The sequence below is a fragment of the Camelus dromedarius genome, chromosome 4 (genome assembly GCF_036321535.1).
Source record: "Camelus dromedarius isolate mCamDro1 chromosome 4, mCamDro1.pat, whole genome shotgun sequence".
In the NCBI taxonomy this organism is placed as follows: Eukaryota; Metazoa; Chordata; class Mammalia; order Artiodactyla; family Camelidae; genus Camelus; species Camelus dromedarius.
This window is the reverse complement of record NC_087439.1, coordinates 18850534-18857944: the sequence shown is the minus strand read 5'-3', so window position 1 is coordinate 18857944 and position 7411 is coordinate 18850534. Positions and strand designations below refer to the sequence as shown.

At 46.0% G+C, this 7411-nt stretch overlaps 1 pseudogene; it reads left to right on the top strand.

Moving 5' to 3' along the window:
- Positions 1-324: 324 nt before the first annotated feature.
- LOC116152908 (small ribosomal subunit protein uS2-like) lies at positions 325-4456 on the top strand (annotated as a pseudogene).
- The last annotated feature ends 2955 nt before the right edge of the window (positions 4457-7411 follow it).

The following is a 7411-nucleotide window of genomic DNA, read 5'->3' as shown; positions in this document are numbered from 1 at the left end:
AGAGAAAAAAACAAACAAAACAAAACCTAGATCTTGCCTTCAAGGAAAAAGGAGAAGTAGGGCTGTGACAGACAGCACGCTTGGCATTTTCACATACATTTTCTTGTTAAATGCTGACATACCCCTATGACGCAGGTATTATTATCCCCATTTTAAAGATTGGAAAACTGAGGTTTCAGTTAGCAAGTAACAAAGCCAAGATTCAAATTCGGGAAAGAGAAGAATGAAATAAGCAGGGTTGGGAGGGCAACGGAGTTCAAGGGAATCATTGGCAGCACAGCACTTTCTAAGCAATAACGGACATTGCGAACACTGTTGATGGCAATGGCGGTGAGTATGGGGTATAGGTGGGACATCCAGATGGACCATATTCTGCTGACTGTTGGAAATGAAAAACTGAAATCTGGGCAAGAGCTGAGAGGGGCCAACAGAGTAAAAATGAAGAAAGGGCCCAAGGATGAATCCTAGGTCAATCTGGCACAGGTGGAAGGGAAAATTCAAATTGGAGAAAGAGCACTTGAATGGAAGAAACCAGGAACATCCATTGGCCCCGATGCCAAGAGTGTCAAGCTTTAATAAAGAGTTAAACATAGACAAAGAGGGGCGTGGAATGAGGCTTGGAAAAAAGTCACTGGATTTTGGTACAAGTAGGAGGCCACGGGGGACCATCAAGAGAGAATGAGGGTAGATGACAGACTGTCGGGGGTTAGAGAGGGTATAAGCGATGAGGGAGTAAGGACATCAGTGTAGATCCCCCTTTTAGGAATCTTCTCAAGGAAGAAATGAGGGAAATAAAATGCAATGACAGTTTAAAAGAAGGAATGAGTTCCTAATACCCAGGAGCCATGAGGGAGGGAGGAGCATGGGTGTGGAGACCTAGTACCATCCCTTACTTGCTCGCCTGCATCACTTTGGGACTGTCCATATAGAGGGAGATTTCTATCATGGCTTCCATAGCTAGAATTAGAGAACATGGCCTCACTTCCTCATCCCACCATGTTCCTTAATTTTTTCCTGTTCAGTGTCTCTTGGATTCATCTTCTCTCTTCTACTTCCCCACCAGCGAGCACAGGCCACTCTCCTGGAACTTTGTGTCATCCTGCTCTATGGTTTTCCAAGCCTCCCACTCCCTTCCCTCAATCTGACTGACCTGCCATAAAAAATCATTTGCAAAACATGAAAAGCACCAGAGGGTGAAAGCACCCTCATATGCATTAGCTCAAGTCCAAAGCTCCTGGCCCAAAATGGAAGAGATTCTGTCAGGAGTCTGCATTCTTCAAACCCCAGCCCTTCTTACACTCCTTCTCTATGACTTGAGAGTCACAGGACTGTCCTCATCCCTGTTCCACATTAGACTCATTAAGGAAGCGATAAAGGGCAGAGGCCCAGACCCCTTCCAGAGACTCTGACTCACTTGGTCTGTAGTGGGGTCCAGGTATGGGTATATTTTAAATGGTCTCTTGTCAGTTCTTTCCTGCAGCTCTGGACTGCTCTATGGAATACTCATAAACCGGCTCTGAGCCTTTGCTCAGCAATGCTTTCCATGCCTGAAATGCCCTCCTTCTGCCTTTCCAGGAATCTTAATATGCCACATTTCCCAAGGCCTAAGACAAGCCAGACCTTTCTTTCTTTTTTTTTTTTTTTTAAAGGAGCCTTCCCAGACCCCCAGCCAGGAATGATCTTCCTCATCTCCAGATTCTGATGATGCGAACAGATGGCATCATGAAATCCAGTTCTTAACTCAACAAATGTGTACCATGCCCTCGTTTCGTTACTGTGGGGCCCATACAGATAAAACATGGTCTCCATCTTCAATGAGTTTGTCACTGAGGTGGGGTATGGTTTTGGGGGGTGCTGGTGATGCAAACAAAGCAGACAGACCTGCACAGGGGAGGGCCAGGCCACACGGAGGCCCAGGAGTCTGAAGTCCCCAGCCGAGGTGTGGACAGTGGGACATGGGTCTGGATCTGTAGCTGTGGGGAGATCAAGAATGACCTTGTATATCAGCAAAAGATGGGATCCTGCGGTCCTCAAACCCTTGTCTGAGAAAATGTCCTCTGAGGGCATCCTTCTGCCTTCTACCTGCCCCCATGCTCACTTAGCCACCCTCCAACTCCTGTCCACCTTCCCTGTGCCAGGCAGAGGGGTCTTCTCAATGACAGATACAATCTTTTCTCTCCAAGGAAAGAAAGAGTCCTTATTGCAAGTTGGCAAAACTGCCAGTCACTTATTATTGTGTTTATCTAAAGGCAGACAGCTCAGCCTTGGGAACTCCCAGCTGTGTCTGTTCCATTGACATCCTACAGAACAATGGTCAGGCCCTCTTCTCACCACCCCACCACCAGCTATCCCCCCAGATGGCATCACACAACAAGGAGGACTTCAGAAACACAATTTGAAGACCACTGTCACAGGCCACTGGGGTGGGGGTGTTCCTCAGAGGTATAGGTTGTTCTCTAATTATTTCATGTACACAAATCTCACCTTTGATAGGTTTTAAACCTTTAAAGGCAAGAAACCTGCCTCCCATATACCTTTGCATCTTCTAGCTTGTCACTGGGGACATAGGGTACAATAAAGATTTGATATATGAGCTTGGACAAAGGAGCCTCTTCAGAGTGAGGAATCACGGAAGACAGAATTTTCAAAGCTATTAATCAATTCAAGTCAAATTCAAGCATCTAGATGGTACACAAGGAATGGATGTGAGGCTAATTTCCAAGAACTTTGAAATGCAATTGCCCTTGGAAAGTTAGGTTGGTAAAATACATGCCCAATGGATGAGAGTGATTATACTAAGAGAAAGGGGGAAACAAAAACCTAAAAGAGTTTCTGCCAGTGTGCCTGAGGAGTTTGGAAACACCTAAGACTCCCTTCAATGTGACAGGACTGAAATACAATTGGATTTAGAAAAAGGAGAAGCAATCAGCTGCTCTGTGTACAGCCGGGGAAGGTTTTGTATACACAGAAAGATGGCAGAATTCACGGACAAAGGAAAACCAGCTGGGTCAGAGGTTGGCAGTGTTTACCCATGACTTCCAGAGGAAAGAGACAATTAGCTGGACAGAGTCTCATCATTAGAAGTATGTACCCCGTGTGAGGTAAGGATTGCTCCACAGGTCTAACCAGGATCTGCTTTCTGTCAAGTTTTTGACTCCAACACAGCAGCCGACACTGGACTCTTTTAGGAACAAAAGAGAGGTGGGGTGGGGTATGCTTTATTGGAAGGGAAAACATATAGAAAAGTATAGAGGATTAACACAGGGGCTGGCAAACCAGGCTTGGAACAGATGAGACCCCTGCCATCCCTGAAGGTATTGCTCATAGAAGCTACTACTCAGCGTCACCTGGGTTCTGTCCCCAGTACAAATCAACTCCAACCATTACTCCTGTTCTAGAAGCAAAGCCCTCCTTTCTGTGCTACTCAGACAGGGGTCCATATGGTGTTGTCCTGGGTTCCCATCATAACTTAAAGGGAAACTTTCAGCCCTTGATGTCCTGAGAATGACGGAGGAGGGTGTCCTCAAATTCCTTGCAGTAGGAATCTAGTTACATGGCACCAACCCTGACTTCCAAATAAGCAGTACATCTACAAAAGGAAGAGTGATGGCATCTAAATCATAAATCTGAAGAGAACCTGGGAGAAGCTTCTATTGGCAGCTGGTGCCACTGTTGCCACTGAAAACCCAGCTGACGTCAGTATCACAACCTCCATCAGTACTGGCCAGAGAGCTGTGCTGAAGTTTGCTGCGGCCACTGAAACCACCCCTAATGCTGGCCACTTCACACCTGGAGACTTCACTAAACAGATCCAGGCAGCCTTCCGGGAGCTGAGACTTTGGGTAGTTACTGACTCCAGACTTGAGCACCAGCCTCTCACAGAGGCATCTTACACTAACCTGCCTACCATCGCTCTGGGTCACACAGACACCCCCCCCCCCCGCACTACATGAACACTGCCATCCCGTACAACAACAAGGGAGCTCGCTCAGTGGGTCTGATGTGGTGGATGCTCACCCAGAAGTTCTGAGCATGCGCAGCACCATCTCCTGTGGTCATGCCTGATCTCTACTTCTAGAGACATCCTGGAGAGACTGAAAAGGAAGAGAAGGTCACAGCTGAAAAGGCTGTGACCAAGGAGGGATTACAGTGTGAGTGGATGGCTCTAACCCCTGAGTTCACGGCTACTCAACCTGAAGTGGCAGACTGGTCTGAAGGCATGCGGATGCCCTAAATGCCTATTCAGCAGATCCCTACTGAAGCTTGGAGTGCTCAGCCCACCACTGAAGACTGGTCTGCATCTCCCACTGCTCAGGCCACTGAGTGGGTCAGAACAACCACTGAGTGGCCTTAAGCTGTTCTTCCACAAACTCTTAAAATGGAAGTAGGTTGACAGAAAATAAACAGTTCCTAATAAAAGAAGCCAAGTCCTGGGGGAGAGAGTACAGAGGAGCAAACTGAGGTCACATGCCTCCTTCTCAGTGGAAGGCTCCATTAGAAGGAGATTTTCACTTTTAACATAAGAGGGGATGTGTTGAACCAATCAGTCCCAAAGCCTAGACACAATGAGAGAGAGAAACATCCCTAGAAGGGAACTGGGGTGCTGTTGGGGAGTGGGAATGGTCACTGGGCAGTCAATATCCACAACATGGTCTGAGGGAATGTTTCCTGATGCTGTCCCTCTGACCTGATCCCACGCTCACCTAGCCACCTTTCCAGTTCCAATCCATCTTCCCTAGGCTGGGGCAGAGGGTTCTTCCCAGATGTCAAATGCAAACTTTCCAAGGCAAGATGGATCCCTCACAAGTCAGCAAGGCTGTCAGTCCCTTGGGAAAATCAGTCCTGCAAATATGGTGCTCAAACAGGAATAAATGGGTCTACAGCAACAGAGAAGTCTGCTGAGACCTCAGAATCAGGAGGGCTGTTCTAATGATATTTATCCCTTGGATCATAGTTAGGGCTGGAAGCCCTCTTAGCAAACATTTGGTTCAGTTTCCTTCTTTCTCACATGAGGAAGCCCAGAGAGAGGAAGTGACTTTCTCAACGTTGCACAGCTCATAGGTGGAAAAACTAAGACAAACCCTGATCTCACCCGTCCTTTGCATTACATCATGGTACCATCTTGAAAACAAGAAATGTCACCAACTTTCCAGGTCTTCTAGAAGTAAAGTGGCTGTTCAGCTTACTGGCTTCTCTGTCCTTTAGTTGAGGGCAGTGATGAAAGTAACTTCTGACCCTTTGTACCGAAAAACCAGATGTGATGCCTCACCAGCCTTCATGTGTTACTCTGAAACTTTCATATTCAGAAAGCTTAAGAACTGTGGTGCCCTGGGAATTCAGATGTCTGTATATCAACTGGAAAGAAATGGATGGGCAAGACCTTTTTTAAAAACTCTTATTACTGAAAATGTGTGTATGTGTGAGACAGAGAGAAAGAGAAAGAGAGAGAGTTTCCCACCTTAGTAAATATCATCAGTGCCAAGTTCATCCTCTTATGAAGTCAGGGCCCCTGGAATCACATTTCTGCTGTATCATGTTGGGAAAGTTCCTTAACCTATTTGAAGGTCAGTTTCCTCTTCTATAGTATAAATAAACTACCTCCTCACATGCTGTTCTAAAATCTTACCTAGATAATCAACAGAAAATATTTGGGACAGTGCCTGGCCAGTGTTGAGCCCTCAACTCTTCTTAATGTCATTATTCACATAATGAAATCTTCGGTGTTTGCACTTTCTCACAAGGCCCTAAGAACACCTCCCAGATATTTCAAGGCCTAGCACTGGTTCTCACCCTTGGCTTGCTGAGAATCACCTGGGAGGTTTTTTTGTTTGGCTTTTGGTTTTGGTTTGGTTTTTGTTTAACTAAAGTATAGTCAGTTTACAATGTTGTGTCAATTTCTGGTGTACAGCATAATGTTCCAGTCATACGTATACATACATATATTCCTGGGGCTTTTTTTAAAGTACAGATGTCTGGGTCCCAGTCCCAAGGATTCTGGCTCCGTTGGTCTAAGGTGCACCTGGGACCTGGCTCCCATTAATAAATCTCCTAGGCGATCCTACAGGCAACAAAGTGACAAATCACTGATGGCCAGAATTGAATCTATAACTAGAGACCAGGTAAGGCAAGGACCAGCAGGCAGCCAAGCTTACAGCCACTGCACCATCACATAGCTCCCTACTTCACTGAGGCCACCACTGAGAAAGAACCTACAGCTGTTCTCGGCAATCTCAAGTTCTTATTCCAAAATAATTAGAATGAAAGAGATTAGGCCAAAGTTGAGCTAATTGCAGATCTCTCCCTAGCAGCTAATTTTGGGGAACCAAATCCTTTACCATTTTTTCCTTAAAAAAAAAAAGCACCTAAAATTTTTTTAATTTAATTTAAAAAACCCAGCTCACCAAAAGTACACAGATGGCGGTCCTGAAGAATTAAGGGAGTCAATGTTTTGTTTGCAATATGGAGAACAGGTTCTCATTTGTGCATATAAAATATTTTTCTTACCTACTGTATAGCACAGGAAACTATATTCAATTTCTTGTAATAACATATAATGGAAAAGAATCTGAAAAGATACATATGTACGTATGTATATGTATAACTGACTTACTTTGCTGCACACCTGAAACCAACATTGTAAATCAACTACACTTCAATAAAAAAATTTAAAAATTAAAAAAATTAAAACTAACTGAAAATTGGAAAAAACAAATCTTTTCTACCTGTTAGTCAGTCATGAGTTTGGCTTCATTTTAAGAAGACACAAGAGTGTGGTTACATTTTAAGAGGACACAGGAGAATCAGAAGCAGCTATTTTTGGTGACAGATTTTCTTTTTAAGGCTGGCCAGGGCAGAGGGGAATCAGGCATGTGACCTCCTTTTCCGGCTGACTTCACAAAAGATGGGGAAGAGGAGGGCACCCTGGATGGTCCCCATGAGTCACTGACTCCGATCCCACCCTTCTGCTGGCCAGGCCTTAAAGATCCCAGGGTGCTACCACCAGGCAAATGCAACCGTTCACGTGCCCGCATTTAGGGAAGTGAGGCCTGGGAAGGAAGCAACACAGGGGCACAGTTTGCTGCTCATCAACGGATCTTCGCCCTGAGAACCAGGCTTCCTCCTCTCAGAGGTCTGGTCCTGGCAAGTCCCTTCACGAGCCAGCCTTTCCAAAGAGGAACGCTTGGGGGTGGCTGGCTCCAGCCCCTCAGCTTCTTCTCCTTCCCTAGCTCCCCTGTGAGGCTGGCCCCCAGGTCCCTGACTCCTAGCAGCTCCAAGGTCTGCTGTGGTGGGAATCTTGAGGGTGGAAGGTCAGAACTGGGACCAATGGCCTGACACCAGCAGGAGGCTGATTTCCATGGAGGAATAACTTTCCAAGAGTTCCACTGGGGCGAAGCTCCGGTGGTTGGAGATT